At 41.6% G+C, this 26,253-nt stretch overlaps 1 long non-coding RNA gene and 1 pseudogene across 3 annotated transcripts in view; one reads left to right on the plus strand and one right to left on the minus strand.

Annotated features, from left to right (window-relative positions):
- Positions 1–9,368, plus strand: part of LOC149128682 (spermatogenesis-associated protein 31D1-like) — a 113,328-nt pseudogene extending 103,960 nt beyond the window's left edge. Inside the window, exon 4 of the transcript XR_016215012.1 lies at positions 239–9,368. The product of XR_016215012.1 is annotated as a spermatogenesis-associated protein 31D1-like (transcript). The remainder of the gene's footprint in view (positions 1–238) is intronic.
- Positions 9,369–9,420: 52 nt separating this feature from the next.
- The window catches only part of LOC149128683 (uncharacterized), a 38,392-nt gene continuing 21,559 nt past the window's right edge, over positions 9,421–26,253 (minus strand). Inside the window, exons 2-3 of one of the 2 annotated variants that reach the window (XR_016236218.1) lie at positions 21,434–21,679; positions 9,421–12,983 (exon numbers count right to left, since the gene is read on the minus strand). This is a non-coding gene — a long non-coding RNA (uncharacterized LOC149128683). Of the gene's footprint in view, positions 12,984–20,356; positions 21,680–26,253 lie in introns of those variants that run through there. The other variant, XR_016236216.1, reaches the window with a different exon arrangement.

Here is a 26,253-nt window from a genome sequence, read left to right on the forward strand (position 1 = left end):
TGACACAGAAGTCAGGTCAGACCTCCAACTATATACTTCAGAGAAAATGTTAGGGCCAGTTGCTGATAACCATGACTCAGCAGACAGGCCAGTATACCAGTTAAATGCTTCAGAGAAAATGTTGGGGCCAGACACTGATAAGCATGAGTCAGTCAGTCCAGACCACTGACCATATACTTTGGAGCCAATGCTAGTATCAGATGCTGATTATACATGATACATTATACATTTCCTTTATTTTGGAAACAGCAAAGGCAAACCAGAGGAGCTGCAAATGAACCAGCAGCCTCCATCTCCTAGGACCTCTGAGAATCAATTACCAGAAAAATGCATCAAATACTTTTGGGGTCTTCCATCTTTGCACAGTGAGTCCTTGTGCTCAATTATCCATCATTCAGATGACTGTCTCTCAACTTGGGTCATCTTTAATGGCATCTCCAAAGCTTCCACATCTCAAGGATCTTTAGGACTTCCCAATTTCCAGCCTCTGATCTTGCCTGAGATCCAATCTCAATCCTCAACTAAAACTGTCTCCCAATCGCAGTCACAACATGTTACTCTGGCACAGTCTCAGTCCAACCTTCCATCTCCAATCCCCCAATGCTACCAACATCTCCCGATTTCCAGCGTAGGATCTGTGGAGTGTGCTTCCATAGACCCCATAATGAGGCACAGTGTCTCATGCAATCTGACCTTCATCAGCTAGAATACAATGTGCTACAGAAAGAACAGGAACGTTTGTGGGGTTTACCCTCTGTGGTCAAAACATCCCAGGAATGCCTTTGTCCTCCACCTCCCAACTTTTCATTGGTGAGCCAGTCCTCCAAAATCCATGTTCCAATCTCCATCATTCCTGGAGATCACCCTCTGAGCAGTGAGCTTCGCAAGAAATTTGAGTACCACCTTAGAAAGAGACTCATTCAACACCGATGGGGCCTACCCCACAGGGTCAATGAGTCTCTGACACTGATTAATCCTGAGAGAGATGTTCCTGAAATATATGCATCAAAGAGTCTTCACAGACTCAAATGGATATCTTTGTTGAAGGAACAGAGTAGCAACAATTTAAGGAATTCTGAATCGAGCCAACTTCCAATCTCCCATGAGACAAGCTCAGAAGAGTTTCAGTCAGATAACGAAGAGAAGGACCATCAGAGACACAGCCCAAAGAATGGCCCAAGTGATCATCTATTGAGTGACCCAGAAGGATACTCAGATAACAGTTTAGGGTCTGACTCTGAGAAAGATCAAGGAAGTCATACAGTGAGTCTGTATGGGAATGATTCAAGGGCCTCAGGGATAAGTATAAATCAGAAACAACTAGAAATTGCACTCAAAGAACATTTGAATAAGAAAACTGAAGAAATAAAAGAGGGTAGACTTCCTGAGACTGTTCATAGTTCATGGCATGCCCTTAAGCAGACAATATCTTTTGCTGAGAAATCTCACAGTGAAAAACAGATAGATGGGGCATCATCTATGAGAAACATTAGCTTGAACACTTCCCAGGAGATTTATTTCTTGGGCCCCGGCAAACAGAAGATGCTGGAAGACCATATAAGCAGTTTTTGCATGAGGATGAAGTGTGGCTTTCCCACCAGGGTCTTTGAATCCATACACATCTTCAGCAAGAAAGAGGACTCATCTTCTTCCTTAGGCCATTCCTGTTGTTCCTCCCAAGATCGCCTTAGTTCTGGGATGCATTCCAAAGTTATGGTATCCAGGTCACTTGGTAGGAGCTCTACAGCTTTGTGTAGAGACAAATTGAAGATAATAAAGTCAGCACCCAATCTGGATCATCTCCTTCCTGCTGCATCACTTCCAGGGAAGGGAGGACAGGGGGACCTGAGACCCCTGTCCCCAGAGGAAAAACAGGAGCTTGCAGGTGTTCAGATTAAGGATGGCAGAAAGACTTGTCCATGCATCGCAGACAAATTAAGAAACAGACTGGACCAGACAATAGACACAGCCCAGTGCTGGTATCTGCAAGTCATGATGGGACTGGACCTGAGCCAAAGGATAAGAGTGAGTTCCAGCAACAAAGCAGAAAGACATCAGGCTCCCAAAGTAAAGACTTCAGAATACTTCCCAAGGTTTAATAAGTCTAGAGAGATATTTAAGGCAAAGGAGCTCTTTGCTCTTCTATCAAACTCTGCCAATGCCTTGACAACCAACAAGTCAGTGGACTCCGCAGTGGTAGATGTGAAAACAAAGAAAGAAAAAACTACCCTGGTTACTGAAATTCTCTCACCAACATCAGTTTCCCAGGATCATAAACTATCAGAATTTAAAAACAACTTGGTTAAAGAATTAAAGTTGAAATTGGAGAATAGGGATCATAACCCTGTTCAAGGCCAGTCTATTGATATGCTGTTGCCTCACATAACTTGATTTCTAAAACCTTGCTGACTCGTGCCCAGGGTGTCTCCAATGGGAAGATGGCAGCTTCTCATGTTATGCATGTACATTTGGACAACACACCAGTCAGCATGGAACAGCATCAGGAGCCCTGGGTCCCTAAGCATATCTTGCAGAACTGCTGGGATAAGAATGTCCCACCAAACTCAAAGAGGCTGAGTCATTTGCAACCAAAAACAGGGGAGCTTGGTGAAGGGGAGGCAGGGTTGGGGACACCACAACCCAGTAGGAAGAGCTGCCCTGGTCAAGACAGGGCATTAAAGAAGATGCTTGGAAGCATATCTTCCCCAACCTCGTCACTGAAGGATCAGCCTCCTCCTGAAAATCTGTTCCAAAAACAGATAAAAAAATGTTTGCAATGGATTTGTCCTAGCAGCACAAACAAAGGGCAAGAAAGTTTCCTTGGAAAGGGGACTTCCCCACCATCATCTGTGCAGAGCCAAAGCAAAGTTAATAGTAGAGCTGCCTCTACTGGCAACACCAAAACTCTGCAAGTGAAGACACACATTGGCAAGGTGTTAGATGTGAAACCAGGGAGTAGCCATGGTGTCAGAATCACCTGCCCCCAAGAATCACGTTTCTCTCCGACAAAGCCTGTGAAAACTCTTAAGGCACAATTGCAGGCCCAGGCAGATACTGTCCAGGGACATCCTTTTAACTACAAAACTTCCTCCTGTAAAATGAATAATGCAAAGTCCTTTAGCCAAGAAGCACCCTTGGCTGACCAAAATTACCCATCAAAGAATGCACTGACCACAGACAGGGTGAGACAGCCCCAGAAAGTTGTGGCATTCAAGGATCAGCCACTATCGCAGAGGCATCCGGCATCCATGCCCAATAAAGAGTTCCTGCCCCATCCAAACCATACCTGCAGGCATCAAGCCAGCCAGGTGTCTCCAACCACACCTACATTTTCTGAAGGCACTGTATTGGGAGATCTGTCTCTACTCCTTCAGCATTTCCAGGGAGGAAGATTTCCTCCTCCCAATGATTGTTGTCTTTTATGTGTACTATTTTGGAGACATGGGATTTGAGTAACATAGGGTTTATACTTAGGGGAAAAAAGCAATTAGTTCAGCACTTACTCATCTCTTTTGGCTTCTAAATCATTACAGTCCACTGGTTCTCTAGGGGGATGGTTATCAAGTGCCCCTTAAGGCCCTTCCATCCCCGGAGAAGTCTGAGTACATGTGCTGTTTCCTAGTCTGTATAATATTGTGTGGCAGCCCATATACCCTCCCCATCACTGACTATTTCTTGGCCTCTGGAGGAATAAGGGAGGTAAGTCATATCTGAAGAGGGTCAAAGTCACATATCTTATTCAGAAAATTGTGCTTAATCTTATTTTTTTTAAAGAAAATATTGTAATGACTAGAGCATGACACAGGAGGGTGAACCTCACCTCAGGGGTGGTTGAAGATTACTGCCATAGTAGACATGGGACTGATTGGGTTAAGGTCTAGGAACATTATTATTGTTGGTTGAGAATCTGTCATGAGAGGCATAGTAATGCATTGGGAAACCATACTTTGGGGCATTGATGTTTTCCTATTGGAAAATAAGCTTATGAAGGTAGCTCCCTGCCCTGGGTATTTCTTCAGGTTGGCTGAATTGATTACATTTTTGCACGGCAAAATAATCCCCTAGATACTGGTGGTGGGAATGTGGAACAGTTACCTAACTGCTAGGGCAAAGTAAGGTTGAATGTAAGGACAAAATTCCTTAGAGTAAGTGGGAAATTATGGGAAAAAATGAGTAGGAGGGATGACCTTGCCAATAGAAGGAAATTTTTGTCCCCTTATCCCCACCTCATGACCCTATTCTACTTTCCCAGTCTGACCCAGGCACCACTTCCATAGGGCTGATAAGGGGCTGCAGATTACTCATGCTACATCAGAATGTGCATGGTGCTCTTCTTAGAGTGTTAGAATAGTATTCACAGGGCTGTTGTCATCATGGCATCCCTTTAGGAAAGCTGGTTTTGGTGCCATCTTTCTATTCACACATGACAACTACTGCAAGATCTGCCCTTAGTATATCCATCACCTATATAGTTGGAGATGCCACCTTTGATCTTGGTGAGGTAATGGAGTTATGATGGATTCCCCCAGAATACCTTTAGGCCATGATCAAGAGGTGAATACTGGTCGATGAATCAGGGTAACATATTTGAGGGGGCCTCCTTGCACTGCCAAATAATGTTCTTTTTGACCAAGACTGGGCATATCTGTACCCTTAAAATAGGGATCTGGAGGGATGGAACTGCCACTTATACAAACTGGGAATCAAGTTGGGTGAATGGGGCCAGCATTGTGGTACAGTGTATTAAGCTACCTATTGTGATAACAACATCCCATATCAGAGTACCAGTTCTAGTCCTGGCTCGTCTACTTTCAATGCAGCTCCTTGATAATGTGACTAAGAGAGCGGCAGATGATGATTCAAGTACTTGGGCCCCTGCCACCCATGTGGGACACCCAGATGAAGTTTTGGGCTCCTAGATTTTGCCTTGACATGACAGCTCTTTGGAAATTGAGCCACAAGATGGATGATATGTCTGTCTCTTTCATTGTGTAACTCTGTATTTTTAAAAGATTTTGTCATTTTTTTTTTGAAATTCAGAGCTATAGAGAGGGAGGGAGGGAGAGAATCTTCCATGTGCTGGTTCACTCCCCAGATGGCCCCAACAGCCAGTGTGAGACCAGGCTGAAGTGAAGAGCCAGGAGCTTCATCCTGTCTCCCAGATGGGTGGCAGGGTCCAAACAGCATCCTCCACTGCTTTTCCAGGCTATTAGCAGGGAGTTGTATTGGAAGTAGAATAGCCAGGACATGAATTGGCACCCATATGGGATGCCCGCACTTTACCTGCTAACGCTACACAACACCAGCCTCACACTCTTGCCTTTCAAATAAATAAATGTTGAACAAAACATTGGACAATTTCCTGGAAGGCACTTAAGATAGTTTCTACAGTAAAATGTTGGAAATTCTGGTTGTCAAAATAAAAAATAAATAAAACGTGTTCACTGCAGCCCCCTCACTCTACCATCCTTCTATCTTCTTATCTGGAAGTTATACCATTCAACCTGCATTGTCTGGAGCTTAACGCTTCAGAATGAATGTGATTCTGTGGAGGTCCTGGGATGGTAAAATGTGGGATGTGACCCAGGGCAAGGAACTGGAAGCCGTGGAGATCAGTAGAGGAACTGATCCATGTGGATTGACAAAGCAATAACTTGGAGGCCTCTACTCTCCCACCTACAGTCTTAATCCAGTTAAGTTACTGCCATACCTCAGAGTTTACCACTGGGAATGTCTCTGCCTTCTGAAGTAATATAGTCTGAGCCAAATTCAGTGCACAATATTACAGTTCCTTAACCACATAGACAACATAACATTAAAAGGAACTGAAGTAGGAAACAGTACAGGTGGACAAAACCCTGAGATTGCTATGCAAATGTTTTCAATACTTAGAAGAAATTTTTACTTTTACATATTTAAAATAAGTTATTTTTCATCCAGTTATACTTAGTAGATCAACTATACTAATAGTTCATGTCCTTCCTAAAATGCCACTAAAAGTAAAGAATTATAACAGAAGTTCCTTGATTTCATTACTCATAAAGGAAGTAGAAAACCACTATGAAATGCCACTTCACACCTACTAGAATGATCACAATTGAAAAACCAGGTAACAGGAGTAAGCATTTGGCACAAGTTGAGGCACTTCTTGGGATGCTCACATCCCACATCCAAGTGTTATGTTTGAATCTGGTTCTCCCACCTCTTTTTTTTTTTTTTAACAAATATGTTTCTTATGGCTTCTTTTTTTAAAGATTCATTTATTTGAAAGACAGAGTTACAGAGGTGTAGAGAGAGAGAGAGAGAGGTCTTCCATCTGCTGGTTCACTCCTCAGATGGCCACAATGGCTGGAGCTGCGCCAATCTGAAGCTAGGAGCCTCTTCCAGGTCTCCACGTGGGTGCAAGAGCCCAAGGACTCAGGTGTCTTCTACTGCCTTCCCAGGCCACAGCAGAGAGCTGGATAGGAACAGAAGCAGCAGGGACAAGAACCAGAACCCATATGGGATGCTGGCGCCCCAGGCCAGGGCTTTAACCCGCTGTGCCACAGCGCCAGCCCCTCTTCCTCCTCTTATCTAACTTCCTGCTAATGTGAACTCTGGGAGGCAGCAGGCAATGACTCAAGTACTTGGGTCCCTACCACTCAGTTCAGTGATCTGGATGGAATTCCAGTCTCTTAGCTTTGGCTTGGCCCATTGTTATGGGCATTTGGGCAGTGAACCTGCAAATGGAAGATCTCTTGCCATCTGTTTCTCTGTTTCTGTTTGTCTGTCTCCCTGTCTTTCAAATAAAATGAAAACAAATAAGTAAAAATGGGAAAAAAACAGATAATAAGGTTTGAGAAAATGTAGAGAGATACAAAGTCTTACATACTGTTAAAGAGAATGAAAACAGTGTGTTTTGGAAATGAGTCAGACAGTTCCTTAAAATATTAAACACAGAGTTGCCATTTAAGCCAGCAATTTTTCTCCTAGGCATTATACACAAGATAAATTAAAAATTATGCACAGAGAAATTGCAAATAAATATTCACAGCAACAGCATTCACAGCAGCCAAAATGTGGAAGCCACACAAATGTCCCTCAACTGATGAATGGATAAGCAAAGTGTGGCACATACTTACAATGAAATATAATTCAGCCATAAAAAGGAAACATTGATCAATGCTGCAACAAGAATGAACCTTGAGAAACATTAACCTACGTGAAAGAGGTCAGTTGCAAATGACCACATTCCATCCTTATGAAATATCCAGAATAGGATAATTGATAGACACAAAGTAAATTAGTTGTTTATGAGGGCTGGGAGATGAAATGCGAGGGGTTAATAACTAAAGGGTATGCAATTTTCTTTTGAAGTCATGAAATTCTTTTAAAATTGGTTCAGGTAATGAATGTTCAACTGTGAGAAAAAATGTCATATATTTTCATGGATATATGAATTAATTTCCATACAACTGTTAGCAAAAAAAATTTTTTTAATAATTTTGAGGATGGCAAGAAGGGGAGAGGGTCCCACCAAAGAGGAAAACACAGATGTGGAAGAAGGAAATCCGGTAGAGAAGGCAATAGACTTGGCACAGAAGAAAATCTGGAAATCAGTTCACATCCTAAAAGCCCAAGGACACATGACGTGGTACCATGTAAGAAAGAGATTTGTGGTTACATGCTGTAAACATGGTTTCATAAAATGTTGATTCTCTTTGGTTTTACATTATGCATCATTAGGAAAAACTCTTTCTTGGGTGCTCCTTTCCAATAGTATGCAAAATCATGCTGAAACATTAACTGCTTCAAATGCAGACAGCAGACCCCAGGATTTTGCCTGGGACAGAACCTGAGACAACTGACTGTGTATAGCTGTGGCAGCTGTGGGAATGAAAGTTAAAAATTGCAAAAGTTAGGTAAAACTCAGGAAAACATAGTCAAGGGTCCATGTAAGAAAATGTGTTTGTGTCAAGCTAATTATATTTGCAGAAAAGTTGCATGGATGGTAAGCCCTTTATTCAGATTTACCTATTATTAATATTTTGATCAATTTTCCATTTCTTTTCTCTGTCTCCTTCCTTCCTTCCTGTCTTTCCTCACCCTTTGTGCATGTTCAAAAACACACATACATTCCTGAGCATTTGAGAATACATTTCATACATGTTGCACTTTTCCTTGAGTATTTCATCGTGTACTTCTTTTTTTTTTAACTTTTATATAATGAATATAGATTCATAGTGTACTTCTTAAGCAGAAAGAATTCTCTTACACATTCAATTATTTCCTTCAGTAAATTTAACGCTGACACATAACTTTCAGTTAATCTCTCATCCGTATTCTATTTTGGTCAGTTTACCTACTATGTCCTTTGTGGCTTAAAAAAATCAAACTCCATTACAGGATTTTGTCTAGGATCATGTACTGCATTTAGTTATATTTGGTCTCCTTTATTCTGGAACAGGTTCTCCGGGTTTCTTTTTGATGACATTACCATTTTTTTAGAATGTATTCAATGGGACACTTTTTACAATCCCTTCTCACAGGGAAATTTTTTGGTGCTGCTTATGTTGCTTAGACTTCAATTTTTATATTTGGAAATTCTGGTGGGCTTTACAGGTGTCAGGACCACATTTATCATAAAGAATTCAGCAAACAACCAAAAACAATTCCGGAGATGCAAAACTATATACAGGGAGAGAACTCTGTTATTAATGGGAGAGCACATGAGAGGAAGAAGGCTTGAAGTATACCTCCTTTTGCAGAGACAATGAAGAAACTGCAGATGCAGAAGACAGGCAAAGGAAGAAACTGCCATTACTTGTAAACTGATAACATATGTAAAGGAAATGAGCAGGTGCCTGTGGCCAAGGTGGATTCATGATACTCAGTGAGGCCTTAGGCAAACAATAGAAGAAAATAATATGAAACTTAATTTCAGCAGATTATAACCTAGATGAATATTAGAAGTTATTACTGTGGGCCATCAAATAAGGAGGCACCTTTCTCTGAAGGGAGGAGAGAACTTCCACTTTGACTATGGCCTTGTCTAAATAAGATCAGAGTTGGTGAACTCAAGAGGCTTCCATAGCCTTGGCAGCTCATGACAAGAGCCTCAGGTGATTACTGACGTCATAAACAAGAGTGTCAATTGTTAAATCAACAACAGGAGTCACTGTGCACTTATTCCCCATGTAGGATCTCTGTCCTTAATGTGTTGTACTATGTGAATTAACGGTAAAACTACTACTCAAACAGTACTTTATACTTTGTGTATCTGTGTGGGTGCAAACTGTTGAAATCTTTACTTAGTATATACTAAGTTGATCTTCTGTATATAAAGATAATTGAAAATGAATCTTGATGAAGAATAGGATGGGAGAGGGAGTGGGAGATGGGAGGGCTGAGGGAGGGAGAGAGCTTATGGGGGGAAAGCCGCTATAATTCAAAATTGTACTTTGGAAATTTATATTTATTAAATAAAAGTTGAAAAAAATCAGGAAACAAAAAAAGAACTTAAAAAAAGGTTATTACTGCAAAATGATTGGCTAAAATGGGGAAATATATGTGTACACTATTAACAAAATGACATCACTGTTTTAGAGAGCAAAGAGAACTCAATGAAAATTTTGGTGAGAAGAAAATAGATGGGAAAGAGCTCACAAAACCTTACAAGAATGAAGTGATCGCCAGCGCCGTGGCTCAACAGGCTAATCCTCCACCTTGCGGCGCCGGCACACTGGGTTCTAGTCCCGGTCGGGGCGCCGGATTCTGTCCTGGTTGCCCCTCTTCCAGGCCAGCTCTCTGCTGTGGCCAGGGAGTGCAGTGGAGGATGGCCCAAGTGCTTGGGCCCTGCACCCCATGGGAGACCAGGAGAAGCACCTGGCTCCTGCCTTCGGATCAGCGTGGTGCGCCGGCTGCAGCGCACTGGCTGTGGCGGCCATTGGAGGGTGAACCAACAGCAAAGGAAGACCTTTCTGTCTCTCTCACTGTCCACTCTGTCAAAAAATAAAAATTAAAAAAAAGTGATCATAGATATGATTCCAAACGAAAGACATTGCTAAATTAAGTTGTGTCCTCTAGAGGTTGTATGACACTATAGAGAAGACTGCTCCCTAAATCAGGATGGATTTGGAGGGGCCAGCACTGTGGCATAGTGGATAAAGCTGCTGCATCCAGTGCCAGCATCCCATGTGGGCGCAGGTTTGAGTCCTCCAATATGGGTGCCAGTTTAAGTTGTGGCTGCTCCACTTCTGATCCAGCTCTCTGCTATGGCCTGGGAAGGCAGTGGAAGATGGCCCAAGTCCTTGGGCCTCTGCACCCACTTGGGAGATGGGGAAGAAGCTCCTGCTTCCTGGCTTCAGATTGGCAAATCTCTGGCCATTGAAGCCATTTGGTGAGTGAAGACTTCTCTCTCTCTGCCTCTGCCTCTCTGTAACTCTCCGCCTGTTAAATAAATAAATCTTAAAAAAAAAATCAAGGCAGAATAAAAATGTGTTGGGAAGGAGAGAGGGAATCTGGAAGAATGATGGAGTAGCAGAGCAGGTTCTGTGGAGGGAACAAGATTTGAGAGCATTTAGGAATAGAATAGCCTCACAGGGGTTCTAGCAGAAGGAATACTAAAAGATCTGAATTGTTGCAATGGCCCTCATCTTCCTCTTTGTTGGGCTTTGTGCTCTTTGGTACATGCTGCTCTGTTCTTTAGTAATGGTCTCTAGCAAACATGAATCCTTTTGAGGAAATAGGGGGAGTGCACTGTTGCTGAGTCCATTTCTGATTCTGTAGAGTTAAAAAATATATATATAGAAAGGCTTACTTGAGAACAGAGTAGATGCTGCAACTTTGTCTTCTGTGATTTTCAACAACAATTTATGCCATCTGATTTAAATGTTATTTATTCTCTCTTTTATTTAGATGATATACTAAGGTATACAATACATTTCGATATTGGAGGATATTTCAAAAGTTTTGTGCAAAATAAAACTAAAAGTTTTGGTGGGGCTGGTGCTATGGCATAGCAGGTAAAGTCACTGCCTGCAGTGCCAGCATTCCATATGGGTGCCTGTTTGAGTCCTTGCTGCTCACTTCTGATCCAGCTCTCTGCTATGGCCTGAAAAACATAAGATGGCCCAAGTCCTTTTTTTAAGATTTTTGTAATACTAACTTATTATTTATTTGAAAGTCAGAGTTACACAGATAGGGAAGGAGAGGCAGAGAGAGTGAGAGAAAGGCCTTCTATCCACTGGCTCACTCCCCAGTTAGTCACAATAGGCAGAGCTGTGCTGATCCGAAGCCAGGAGCCAGGAGCTTTTTCAGGGTCTACCAGGTGGGTACAGGGGCCCAAGTATTTGGGCCATCTTCTACTGCTTTCCCAGGCCATTGCAGAGAGCTGTATTGGAAGGGGAACAGCCAGGACTTGAACTGGAGCCCATATGGGATGCTGGCACTGCAGGTGGTGGCTTTACATGCTACACCACAGTGCCAGCCCCAATAAATCTGTTTTTAAAAAGATATTTTTGTTCAAAAGTTTGAAATTCATAGTTTTCTTCTTTTTTTAAAGGTCTTCCTTCCATTGGTTTACTCCCCAAATGACCTCTATGGCCGGCGCTGTGCTGATTCGAAGCCAGGAGCCAGGTGCTTCTTCCTGGTTTCCCCTGCGGGTGCAGGTATCCAAACACCAGGGCAATCCAACACTGCCCTCCCAGGCCACAGCAGAGAGCTAGACTGGAAGAGGAGCAACCAGGACTAGAACCGGTGCCCATATGGGATGCTGGCGCCGCAGGCGGAGGATTAACCAACTGAGCCATGGCACAGGCCCCAAGTTTTCTTTTTCATAATATGCATTTCCATCAACTTTTTGAAGACTTGTCATACATAATGAAATGATTATTTCAAATATTCATGTTAGGCAACTAACATAGCCATAATCTCAGTTACTCCTTTGTAATTTGCTTTGTTTCATGATCATTCAAAAATCTGCTCTCTCAGCAAGTTTCCAGGACACAATACAATATTACTAACCATAGGTCTCATGATGTACTTTAGTTATCTAGACTTCTTCATCCTCCATAACTACAACTTTGTATATGTTGACCTCTATCCTCTCCTCCTACCACACCCACCACTGGTAGCTATCATTCTATTTTCTGTTCTATGTATTCAACTTTTAAATTTTCTTGTTAGACTTTCTATGTGAGATAACATAGCAGTTTTCTTTCTTTGTCACACTTATTTCCATTAGCATAAAGTCCTGCGGTTTCATCGCTGTTGTTGCAAAAGGAAGGCTCTTCTTTTTCAAGGTCTCTGTAATTCTAATTATGAAGGCACTTAAAAATTTTGGAAAATGCAAATTATGAAGAAACTGCATGGATTTCATTTTGTGCCAAATACTTATCTTTTAATTCCATTTTCTGTGAATTTTTCAAAATATGTCATGTGTGTTTATCTCCACTCTCACAATTTCCTTATCCATTTTTAGTTACTGGATTCTTAGGTTGTCTCCATATCTTGGCTGTTGTGATTAATGTTGCAATAAGCATGGAGGTGCAGATATCTTTATGAGGTGCTTAATTCATTCTTTTGAGTAAAGTCTATTTTGTCTGATATAACCACATCTGTTCTCTTTTGGTTACTGGTTGCATGGAATAATTTTTTACAACTTTTCACTTTCAAGCCTACATGTGCCCTTAAAGCTAAAGTGAGTCTCTTATATGCATCAAGTTGGATATTGCTATTTTATTCATTCAGCCACTCTATTCTGATGGAAAAACTTAATCCACTTACATTTAAAATAATTAATGATAACATCGGCGCTGGAAGGGGAGCAGACCTGCGTGGAGAGCGTGGGAGCCCACAGTTCGGGACATCAGCGGCAGACTCAACACACCAGCGCTGGAACGCGAGGTGAGCCGAACCTCAATAACCCGAGACACCGGCAGGCAAGCGGAGAGAGGAGACTAGAGGGAACGACCCCCGGGGCGGGGGGGACTTCACCAAGCTAACTGGAAGAGAGAGAGAGGGAAAAAAAAAAGGTGACTGGTATGGACACGGGTTTCTCTCTCTCCGCTCACCTCTCAAGGGCGAGCAAGACAAAGAGCAGGCGCCATCTTGGACATACGTCATAAGCAGAGCGACCTCAGGTCTGCACCGGCCCTGAGCCTAGCAGTAAAACCTGACTCTGGGTGGGGCGAATTAACAGGAGATTAGGACTTAGTAAATTTATGGTGCTACTGAACTGAGACTGTGAAAAAAGAGACGGTGGGGGAGAGAACTCACGGAATTCACGTGAGCACTCTCCAGAGACGCTACAATTCTGTAACTTTGGCAACCCAGTGGGAGACTGAAGGAGAATTTGAGCCCACTCTAAGGGCCGAACAGATTCCCTGTGTGGTCCTTGGGAAAGAGCTTCTGATCTCTGGCTCCTGTGGGTATATCATTTGCCTGCTAACTACCTCCAACTTTGTTCAGCTGTGCAGAATAACTTCCCTGTTGAATCAAAAAAAAAAGAGAGAGAGAGAGAGAGAGAGGTTTACCACGCCTAACCTGGGAGTGTCACCTTTGGCACACCAAACAGAGCTCTCAGGCCACACCCATCTCAAGCCCTAAGGCTCCATCAAAAACAGATAGTCCACTTAATCTAGAGTCATAGTATAACAAGAAAAAGCACCACAGTGAAGAAACCAAATATCTCCAATATGACAAATAACAAACGCAAAAACCAAGGTAATAAAAACAAGGAAGTCACCATGAAGCCCTCAAATGAAAAAGACACCCCAATTCAAGATTATGAGGATGATGACATAGAAGAAATGCAAGAAGCAGATCTCAAAAAATTGATAAGAACATTAAGAAGTTCTCAAAAACAAATTCTTGAACTACAGAAATCCTTAATGGACAAGATAGAAAATCTCTCTCGTGAAAATGAAATATTAAGGAGGAATCAAAATGAAACGAAACAACTAGTACAACAGGAAACTGGGATAGTGACTGAAGTGAAGAATTCAATAGATCAAATGAAAAACACAATAGAGAGCCTTACAAACAGAATGGGAGAAGCAGAAGAGAGAATATCGGACTTAGAAGACAGAGAACAGGAAAGGATACAGTCAGACCAAAGAAAAGAAGAGGAAATTAGGAATCTAAAACATATTGTCGGGAATCTTCAGGATACTATTAAAAAACCCAACATTCGGGTTCTAGGAGTTCCTGAAGGCATGGAGAGGGAGAAAGGATTAGAAGGCCTTTTTAGTGAGATATTAGCAGAAAATTTCCCAGGTTTGGAGAAGGACAGAGAAATCCTAGTACAGGAAGCTCACAGAACCCCTAATAAACACGACCAAAAGAGACCCTCACCACGGCATGTTGTAATTAAACTTACCACAGTGAAACATAAAGAAAAGATCCTAAAATGTGCAAGAGAGAAACGTCAGATTACTCTCAGAGGATCTCCAATCAGACTCACAGCTGACTTCTCATCAGAAACTCTACAAGCTAGGAGGGAATGGCAAGATATAGCCCAGGTACTAAGAGAGAACAACTGCCAGCCCAGAATATTATATCCTGCAAAGCTATCATTTGTGAATGAAGGTGAAATAAAGACTTTTCATAACAAACAGAAATTGAAAGAATTTGTTGCCACTCGTCCAGCCCTGCAAAAGATGCTTAAAGATGTGTTACACACAGAAACAAAGAAACACGGTCATCAATATGAAAGAAGGTAAAGGAAGGAAACCAAGGAAGGAAAGCTCACAGCAAAAGATCACAGGGAATTCAAAGCATATATTAGAACTTATCTTTGGCAAATGGCAGGGCAAAGTTACCACTTATCATTAGTCACATTGAACGTGAATGGCCTGAACTGTCCAGTTAAAAGACACCGTTTGGCTGATTGGGTTAAAAAACAAAACCCATCTATTTGCTGCTTACAAGAAACACATCTTTCCAACAAAGATCCATACAGACTGAAAGTGAAAGGCTGGAAAAAGATATACCATGCCAACAGAAATGAAAAAAGAGCGGGCGTAGCCATCTTAATATCAGACACCATAAACTTTACCACAAAAACCATTAAGAGAGACAAAGAGGGACACTACATAATGATTAAGGGATCAATTCAACAGGAAGATATAACAATTATCAATGTATATGCACCTAACTACAGGGCACCGGTTTATCTAAAAGATTTGTTAACGGACTTAAAGGGAGACTTAGACCCCAATACAATAGTACTGGGGGACTTCAATACTCCACTCTCAGAAATAGACAGATCAATAGGACAGAAGATCAACAAGGATACAGTAGATTTAAACGACACTATAGCCCAAATGGATCTAACAGATATATACAGAACTTTCAATCCTACAGCTAAAGATTATACATTCTTCTCAGCAGTACATGGAACCTTCTCTAGGATTGACCACATACTAGGCCATAAAGCAAGTCTCAGCAAATTCAAAAGAATTAGAATCATACCATGCAGCTTCTCAGACCATAAAGGAATGAAGTTGGAAATGAACAACTCAGGAATCCCTAGAGCATACGCAAACACATGGAGATTGAACAACATGCTCCTGAATGAACAATGGGTCATAGAAGAAATCAAAAGAGAAATCAAAAACTTTCTGGAAGTAAATGAGGATAACAGCACAACATACCAAAACTTATGGGACGCAGCAAAAGCAGTGTTAAGAGGAAAGTTTATATCAATAGGTGCCTACATCAAGAAATTGGAAAGGCACCAAATAGATGAGCTTTCTATTCACCTCAAGGATCTAGAAAACCTACAGCAAACCAGACCCAAATCTAGTAGGAGAAGAGAAATAATTAAAATCAGAGAAGAAATCAACAGGATTGAATCAAGAAAAACATTACAAAAAATCAGCCAAACGAGGAGCTGGTTTTTTGAAAAAATAAACAAAATTGACACCCCATTGGCCCAACTAACTAAAAAAAGAAGAGAAAAGACCCAAATCAATAAAATCAGAGATGAAAAAGGAAATGTAACAACAGACACCACAGAAATAAAAAGAATCATCAGAAATTACTACAAGGACTTGTATGCCAGCAAACAGGGAAACCTATCAGAAATGGATAGATTCCTGGACACATGCAACCTACCTAAATTGAACCAGGAAGACATCGAAAACCTAAACAGACCCATAACTGAGACAGAAATTGAAACAGTAATAAAGGCCCTCCCAACAAAGAAAAGCCCAGGACCAGATGGATTCACTGCTGAATTCTACCAGACATTTAAAGAAGAACTAACTCCAATTCTTCTCAAACTATTCAGAACAATTGAAGAAGAGGGAATCCTCCCAAATTCTTTCTATGAAGCCAGCATCACCTTAATTCCTAAGCCGGGAAAAGATGCAGCACTGAAAGAGAATTACAGACCAATATCCCTGATGAACATAGATGCAAAAATCCTCAATAAAATTCTCGCCAATAGAATGCAACAACACATCAGAAAGATCATCCACCCAGACCAAGTGGGATTTATCCCTGGTATGCAGGGATGGTTTAATGTGCGCAAGACAATCAATGTGATACACCACATTAACAGACTGCAGAAGAAAAACCATATGATTCTCTCAATAGATGCCGAGAAAGCATTTGATAAAATACAACACCCGTTCATGATGAAAACTCAAAGCAAACTGGGTTTGGAAGGAACATTCCTCAATACAATCAAAGCAATCTATGAAAAACCCACAGCCAACATCCTATTGAATGGGGAAAAGTTGGAAGCATTTCCACTGAGATCTGGGACCAGACAGGGATGTCCACTCTCACCACTGCTATTCAATATAGTTCTGGAGGTTCTAGCCAGAGCTATTAGGCAAGAAAAAGAAATTAAAGGGATACAAATTGGGAAGGAAGAACTCAAACTATCCCTCTTTGCAGATGACATGATTCTTTATTTAGGGGACCCAAAGAACTCTACCAAGAGACTATTGGAACTCATAGAAGAGTTTGGCAAAGTAGCAGGGTATAAAATCAATGCACAAAAATCAACAGCCTTTGTATACACAGACAATGCCATGGCTGAGGAAGAAATTCTAAGATCAATCCCATTCACAATAGCTACAAAAACAATCAAATACCTTGGAATAAACTTAACCAAGGACGTTAAGGATCTCTACGATGAAAATTACAAAACCTTAAAGAAAGAAATAGAAGAGGATACCAAAAAATGGAAAAATCTTCCATGCTCATGGATTGGAAGAATCAATATCATCAAAATGTCCATTCTCCCAAAAGCAATTTATAGATTCAATGCAATACCAATCAAGATACCGAAGACCTTCTTCTCAGATCTGGAAAAATTGGTGCTGAAATTTATATGGAGGCACAAGAGACCTCGAATAGCTAAAGCAATCTTGTACAACAAAAACTAAGCCGGAGGCATCACAATACCAGATTTCAGGACATACTACAGGGCAGTTGTAATCAAAACAGCATGGTACTGGTACAGAAACAGAAGGATAGACCAATGGAACAGAATTGAAATACCAGAAATCAACCCAAACATCTACAGCCAACTTATATTTGATCAAGGATCTAAAACTAATTCCTTGAGCAAGGACAGTCTATTCAATAAATGGTGCTGGGAAAATTGGATTTCCACGTGCAGAATCATGAAGCAAGACCCCTACCTTACACCTTACACAAAAATCCACTCAACATGGATTAAAGACCTAAATCTACGACCTGACACCATCAAGTTACTAGAGAACATTGGAGAAACCCTTCAAGATATTGGCACAGGCAAAGAGTTTCTGGAAAAGACCCGGGAGGCACAGGCAGTCAAAGCCAAAATTAACTATTGGGATTGCATCAAATTGAGAAGTTTCTGTACTGCAAAAGAAACAGTCAGGAGAGTGAAGAGACAACCGTCAGAATGGGAAAAAATATTTGCAAACTATGCAACAGATAAAGGGTTAATAACCAGAATCTACAAAGAGATCAAGAAACTCCACAAAAACAAAACCAACAACCCAATTAAGAGATGGGCCAAGGACCTCAATAGACATTTTGCAAAAGAGGAAATCCAAATGGCCAACAGGCACATGAAAAAATGTTCAAGGTCATTAGCAATCAGAGAAATGCAAATCAAAACCACAATGAGGTTCCACCTCACCCCGGTTAGAATGGCTCACATTCAGAAATCTACCAACAACAGATGCTGGCGAGGATGTGGGGAAAAAGGGACACTAACCCACTGTTGGTGGGAATGCAAACTGGTCAAGCCACTATGGAAATCAGTCTGGAGATTCCTCAGAAACCTGAAGATAACCCTACCGTTCGACCCAGCCATCCCACTCCTTGGAATTTACCCAAAGGAATTTAAATTGGCAAACAAAAAAGCGGTCTGCAGCCTAATGTTTATTGCAGCACAATTCACAATAGCTAAGACCTGGAACCAACCTAAATGCCCATCAACGGTAGACTGGATAAAGAAATTATGGGATATGTACTCTTTAGAATACTATACTGCAGTAAGAAACAACGAAATCCAGTCATTTGCAACAAAATGGAGGAATCTGGAACACATCATGCTGAGTGAAATAAGCCAGTCCCAAAGGGACAAATACCATATGTTCTCCCTGATCGGTGACAACTGACTGAACACCAAAAAGGAAACTTGTTGAAGTGAAAGGGACACTATGGGAAACGGTGACTTGATCAGCATAGCCCTGACTGTTAATGAACAACTTAATACATTATCCCTCTTAGTAGTTTTTTTGTCTGTTCTACTTAATATGACTGATTTAATTCTGTAATTAATACACAGTTATTCTTAAGTGTTGAAATTTAACTGAAATGTGATCCCTGTTAAACATAAGAGTAGGAATAAGAGAGGGAAGAGATATATAATTTGGGACATGCTCAAGCTGACTTGCCCCAAATGGTAGAGTTAGAAACATACCAGGGGACTCCAATTTAATCCCATCAAGGTGGCATGTACCAATGCCATTTCACTAGTCCAAGTGATCAATTTCAGTTCGCAATTGATCATAATGAAAGGACTAAGTGTCAAAGGGAGCACATAAACAAGTCTAGTACCTGCTAACACTAACCGATAGAATAAATAAAGGGGAGAGTGATCCAACATGGGAAGTGAGATACTCAGCAGACTCATAGAATGGCAGATGCCCTAAATAGCACTCTGGCCTCAGAATCAGCCCTAAAGGCATTCAGATCTGGCTGAAAAGCCCATGAGAGTATTTCAGGCATGGAAAGCCAACACACTCTGGCAAAAGATCTCTGCGAGTGAGATCCCAGTGGAAAGAACAGGTCTTCAAAGAAGGAGGTACCTTTCTCTGAAGGGAGGAGAGAACCTCCACCTTGACTATGACCTTGTCTAAACAAGATAAGAGTCGGAGAACTCAGAGGGCTTCCATAGCCTTGGAAACTCATGACTGGAGCATAGGGAGATTACTGATGCCATAGACAGGAGTGTCAATTGGTAAAGTCAACAACAGGAGTCACTGTGCACTTACTCCTCATGTAGGATCTCTGTCCTTAATGTGCTGTGCATTGAGATTTAATGCTATAACGAGTACTCAAATAATATATTTCACTTTGTGTTTCTATGGGGGTGCAAACTGTTGAAATCTTTACTTAATGCATACTAAACTGATCCTCTGTAAAAAAAAAAAAAAAGAAATTATCAACTCCCAACTTGACTCTCACTGGGATTAAACATGACAATAGGTCTGATCTGATTTCATCATCATTAAAAAAATCATCTATTATTTTTCACTTTATGTTTCTGTGTGGGAGCAAACTGTTGAAATCCTTACTTAATGTATACTAAGCTGATCTTCTGTATATTAAGATAATCGAAAATGAATCTTGATGTGAATGGAAGGGGAGAGGGAGTGGGAAAGGGGAGGGTTGTGGGTGGGAGGGACGGTATGGGGGGGAAGCCATAGTAATCCATTATTCGTACTTTGGAAACGTATATTCATTAAATAAAAGTTAAAAAAAAATAATTAATGATATATAAGAACTCACTATTGCCATCTGTTCATTGTTTTCTGGTTTTTTTGTTACTCTGTTCCTCTTATTATTTCATAATATTTTAAATAAAAATTTCATGGGATTCAATCTTTTCTCCTTTCCCAGCTTACCAATAACATTTCTTCCAAAATAATTCAGTGCCTGAATTAGAGATTGTAATATACACTCACAAGTCATCTAAGTCCATTTTTAAATAACTAAACTTTTACAAGTAGTTTAGATATCTTATGATAAAGTCTTCCCAATTCCTCCTTCCTATTCTTTATCACATTCATTTCATTTATGCATATATTGTAATTACCCAATTAGCCGCCATTTTGCTATTCATAATTCAATAATTAAAAAGTTTCATTTTACGTTCATTTATTCCTTTAGTTTCTAATCTTTACATTTGATTTCTAATTAATTAAATTTAATTCCTGATCTTACAAATACATGTGATACAGCACACCCATCTGACATTTGGTTCTCATGCTTCCACATTAGAGAATGAGTCACCCAATTAGTAGAAAAGCCAATAGAAGGGAACTCAGAGCATGTAACTTCCATTCTGGGGTGTTTTCTGTGTACCCATGACCTTATTGAGGACTTCCATCAAAGGGAGATATGGTGGCTTAAAGAGGTTGAGTTACTGAGTGGGGTCTACACAACAAGTCTTCTTACCCTGATCTCATATTCTTCCATTCAGAGAAATACCAGATGAGGCAGTAAGAAAGTTTGTCACTCATGGACCATCTATTAAGTGTAATGTCCTGTGGGGAGCAACTCGGACTAGACTAAGTTACTGGAATTAAGACTTATTCTGTGCATCTGCTCTCCCACAATATGGTGCTGGGAGAGAAGAAAACAGCTTCTACACAGCTGCCTCCAGTTCAGCCAATAAACTGTAGGACTTGCTCCTGATTGGAGGAGAGCAGCGTACTCGGCGTGTGGGCAGCCGAGTTAGGATTGGCGGAGGAGGACTATAAAGGAGGAGAGAGACGGCATGCACCAGGAACATCTAAGGGGAACACCTAAGGGGAACACCTGTGCAGCCCCCGAGAGAGCCGGCCGGCGGTGTGCCGCTCCCCTGCGGAAGTGGGGAATGTGGCCAGGGGGAACTGCCCTTCCACGGAGGTGGAAGGGATAGTAGCCAACCCGGGAAGAACCAGCAGCAAACCCAGGGAGGGCCGAGCAGACGAAAGAACAGCGCAGGGTCCTGTGTCGTTCCTCCACGAAGAGGGGGAGCGACATAATGGTGCCGTGACTCGGATATGAAGCCTAGGCAGGGCTTAGTGTCGTTCCCCCATGAAGACGGGGAGCGACAATGTCCAAAAGGAGGTGGCAGCAAGTAACCCCTCTTGATCACGACGGAAGCTTCATTGTGGGTGGGAGGTTTGCTGACAAAAATGAGAGGGAAATTAATCTTGCTCATCCTACTTACTCAGCTTTAGGTACTCTTCAATTGTTGCAGGGTAATTTACTGAGCTGTTGATTACATTTTCCTGCCTGAAGGAACTCCAAAAGGAAAGAATGTAACTTTTCACGCTTGTCTTCTGAGGAGCTCTGGGTTCTTGGTGTCAGGAGCTATTAACAGTTTCCATGTTTCCTTTCCAAAACCAGCTTCGACACATCTTTTGTACAGGACTATCCAAATTCTCATGTAGGAGTGGCTTTCATCTAGGTGCTCCTAGGAAGAGAAGATGAGGTTGAAGACGATGAGGGAAGGGATTGAAAGTTGGAGAGCTGCCTAACAGTAGCATTGTAAAGACAGGTTCTAAGTGGATGAGTCCTGTGTGGAAGTTGTCTAGGAAGCAGTAGCGGTTCCTAAGGAATGAAATGATATTTGCTGAGATGACGAATGTTCAAGCTCCATTGTCTCGGGAGCTGCAGCAAAACACTGCATTGGCCAACCTAGTATCTGTGTTTGACACTGGACTAAGCTAAGTATACAAAAGGTCCCAGGAGTCACTCATATGGGATATTTCCCACCTGTTAAAACTGAGGATTTGAGCCAGATTTCATATAGAGAAATTAAGTACTGTGTGCCATAGTTTAGTGTTGTGGAACAATTTTGTGATTTTTGTATATTATTCCATTTAATACTTAGGACAGTATGAAAGGAGGTGGAGGATGGAGAAAAGTATGAAATCACTAACTTTATCCCCCTTTATAGAAAGACAATTTGAGTGAGAAGGTAATATTTATGAATATCTAGAGGGCAAACATGGAAGAGGGAGCCAGAAATAGAGATTCCTCATGTTGTGAGAAAGAATTTGGATGTAAGTGACAGCAAATATAACTTAACAAAAAAGAGAAGCTGTTGACTTGGGTACCTGAAAAAGTCTGGAAATGAGAATGACCTTGGGCAGCAGTGTTCATGCTGACCTAATGATGCCATAAGGATTCATTTTCTAGCATTTCTTGGCTATATTTAGGCTGGCTTCACTATGTCTTTGTGTCTGGCAGTTTCACAGTTATATCCTTCAACCTTCAGCATAATTAAAAATGGGTTGTCTCTTGTATTAGTCCCTTCCAATGTGCTAACATGCACACATCTAACCAGTCACTGTGGCCCAAAACATGGGATGAACTTTTTGTCCAAATTTATCCTTAAAATGAGAGTATCAGGAAAAGACAATTCTACTTGCACATGATCTGAAACTGAGAATGGAGTTAGTTCCCCAAAGGGCAAAGGAAAGAATATTTACCAAAGGTAAGTGAATGCTGGGTGACAAAATGACAACAAAGCAGATTTTTACTACAGCACTCTCTCTGCTGCATTTCTGTTTTTGTTAGAGTGAGGACATTGAAGCTTAGAGATGCAAGAAGAATGCTGATTCTGTTCAGGTTCTGGAAGGGAAAAGAGTTGGGATGGGCCTTGGTCACAGTGCTTAAAGAGGGAAGCAGCAGCTGGGGGCCCTTTTATCCAGATGGACAAAACATCTAATAACCTGGTCTCTGTCTAATCCTTCTCTCATGCTTTTAGCCTCCATTCCAGGTTAGTTACTCCAACTCTCTGGAATCAACAGGTACCTCTGCCTTCTGAAAAAATACAGTTTGACATTCTACCCTTTACCTTTCTAGTCTGTATCCTCACGTACCAATGTGTAACCTATTCAGGTACTACAAACCACTTTAAATTTTCTCCCTATCCCTGCAACAACCTTGTAATTTCCTCCCCTTCAAGGATAATTTTATGATCTACTGTGAACCACAAACCTGTAGAGATCACTCCAAACAGCTTGTATCAATATATTTTCATCTTTCTTGCCTGGCAAACTCCAATTCTCTGCATTTTCTACATTTTCTTTCTAAAAGGAGGTGATTCCTCTTTTATGAAATCACACAATTAAGTATGTCGGTGGCAACATTAATTCACTATCTACAGGGGCTGGAGCTGTGGCACAGTGCGTTAACACCCTACTGAAGCGCCGGCATCCCACATAGTCACTGGTTCTAGTCCCATCTGCTCCTGTTCCAATTTAGCTCTATGCTATGGGAAAGCAGTAGATGATGGCCAAAGTCCTTGGGCCCCTGCACCCGCGTGGGAGACCCAGAGGAAGTTTCTGGCTCTTGGCTTTGGATCGACACAGCTCTGACCATTGCAGCTATCTGGGGAGTGAGCTTTCAAAGGGAAAACCTCTCTCTCTCTCTCTGCCTCTACTCTCTTTGTTTAACTCTTTCAAATAAATAAATCTTTAATAAAAATTCACTTTCTACAACTAACGGTCGGTTCCATTGCTGCTGTGAGAGCATCTGTTCACTCCTCAGTGATTACCTGTGTCTTCCAAGCATTTGGAACACCAGGAGATGACAGACACAATGTTGGTGAAGCTTAGATTATATTTTTTAAGATTTATTTATTTGAGGGGCTGGCGCCATGGCTCACTTGATTAATCCTCCACCTGCAGCACCAGCATCCCATATGGGTGCCCAGTTCTAGTCCCGGTGCTCCTCTTCATTTCCAGCTCTCTGCTGTGGCCCGGGAGGGCAGTGGAGGATGGCCCAAGTGCTTGGGCACCTGCACCTGCGTGGGAGACCAGAAGGAAGCACCTGGCTCCTGGCTTTGGATCAATGCAGCGCTGGCCGTAGTGGCCTTTTGGGGAGTGAAACAATGGAAGGAAGACCTTTCTCTCTCTCTCTCTCTCTTTTTCTATAACTCTGTCAAAAATATTTATTTATTTGAAAGTCAGGGTTACATAGGGAGAAGAAGAGACACACTGAGAGAGAGGGAAAGAGTATTAGTGAGGGAGGGAGAGGGAGAGAGTGTGAGTGAGGGAGGGAGAGACAGGGAGAAAGAGGGAGAGAGAGGGAAGGAGGGAGAGACCGACCGACCGACCGACCGACCTACTGACCTTCCATTCACTGGTTCACCCTTCAATTGGCTACAGCAGCCGGGAATGGGCCAGGCCAAAGCCAGGAGTCGGTAGCTTCCTGCAGTTCTCCCACCATGGGTGCAGGGGCCCAAGCACTTGGAGCATCCTCTGCTGCCTTCACAGGCACATTAGCAGGGAGCTGGAGCGTATGGGATGCTAGATTCACAGGTGGTGGCTTAGCTGGCTTTGACACATTGCTGGTCCCTATTTTTTTTCTTAATTCCTTTGCTTTTGTACTCAAAACAGTTTCACTTTCCTAATCTACTTTTTAAGAAATATTTATTTGAAAGGCAGAGCTAAAGAGAGACAGAGGCAAAGGCAGAGAGAGAGAAAGAGGTCTTCCATCCGCTGGTTCACTCTCCAAATGGCAGGGCCAGAGCTGGGCCAATCCGAAGACAGGAGCTTCTTCCAGGTCTCCCACATGTGGACAGGGACCCACACTCTTAGGCCATCTTCCACTGTTTTCCCAGGCCTTCAGCAGGGAGCCGGATTGGAAGTGGAGCAGCTGGGACTTGAACCAGTGTCCATTTGGCATGCCAGCCCTGCAGGTGGTTGCTTAACCTGCTATGCCACAGCATCAGCTCCTTGTTAATTTTTTTAAATGCTTGTTTACTATCATGTGCTTAAAAAGTACTCTCATGAATATTATTTTTATAATAGCATGTTAAGTGATAGAATATTCTTTTGTTGGTGTTTGATTAGTTTCTAATTTTTAGAAACAATGTTTTGCTTACCATATTTGTTAATAATTTTATTTGCTTATAACCTTATCCCATTCCAGACAGGATAAAGACTTCCTAAATGTTTGATCATTTCCTAACCTAAAGTTCTGCCTGTTGCCTACTACTTTTTCTTCAGCTTTCTTAGATAAGCTATAGACACATGTAGTTCGCTATTTCGGTAGTGAATTCTCTTAATTTTAAGCCACTGAAACTAACGGCTTGTTCATCCTCACTGTAAACTCTTCCAATTTTAAGCAGTTCCTCCTTCTCCTATCTACTCTTCCTTTTATATTCCCATAACCAAGTAATAACACTGGGGCATGAAAGTTTCATTTTACACTACTTCTATTTTCCCCAAAGCTAGTCAGCTACTATATGGATAGGACAGAAAAAAAAATGCTGGGCAGAGAAATCTAGAATGCTCACAGTGCACCACACAACCCCCTCAGGGACTTTAAGATCTTTCAGGTCAAGAACTTAATTTGGGGGGCGGGGGGGGGAATGTTGCCGTGGCATTAACAGGTAAAGCTGCCGCCTGCAGTGCCGGCATCCCATGTGGTGCTGGTTCAAGCCCTGGCTGCTTTACTTCCAACCTAGCTCTTCGTTCTGGCCTGGGAAAGCAATAGAAGATGGTCCAAGTCCTGGGCCCTGTGCCCACGGGGGAGACCCAGAAGCTCCAGGCTCCTGGCTTCGGATGGGCCCAGCTCTAGCTGGTGTGGCTGTTTGGGGTGTGAACCAGCAGATGGATGACTTTTCTCTTCCTCTCTGCCTCTGCCTCTCTGTAACTCTGCCTTTCAAATAAGTAAATGCTTTAAAAAAAAAAAAAACCTTAATTTTGAAATGAATGTTTTATTATGTTGTGTGTGTTCACACTCTGAGTCAAAATTTAAACATTCCCAATAAAGTTAAATGCCTCATTTCAAAACCAAAATATCCCATTCCACATCAGATTTTATGTTTACTTATTTGCTGTTTTTATCTATATAGTCTCTTGGTTTCCTTTTGATTCAATATAACCTATTGCTGTCAATATTTATTTTGATGTCACAGATTTAGCTACTTACTTCAATCTGACTTCTATATTTGATATATTGCTATCATGTGTCATTATGTGACCAAAAAAAGATGTTTCACTGATTTTTTTGGTTTCAGTGATTTCTTTC

This window comes from Oryctolagus cuniculus, chromosome 1, assembly GCF_051225735.1.
Source record: "Oryctolagus cuniculus isolate XC-2025 breed Fujian yellow rabbit chromosome 1, ASM5122573v1, whole genome shotgun sequence".
Lineage (NCBI taxonomy): Eukaryota > Metazoa > Chordata > Mammalia > Lagomorpha > Leporidae > Oryctolagus > Oryctolagus cuniculus.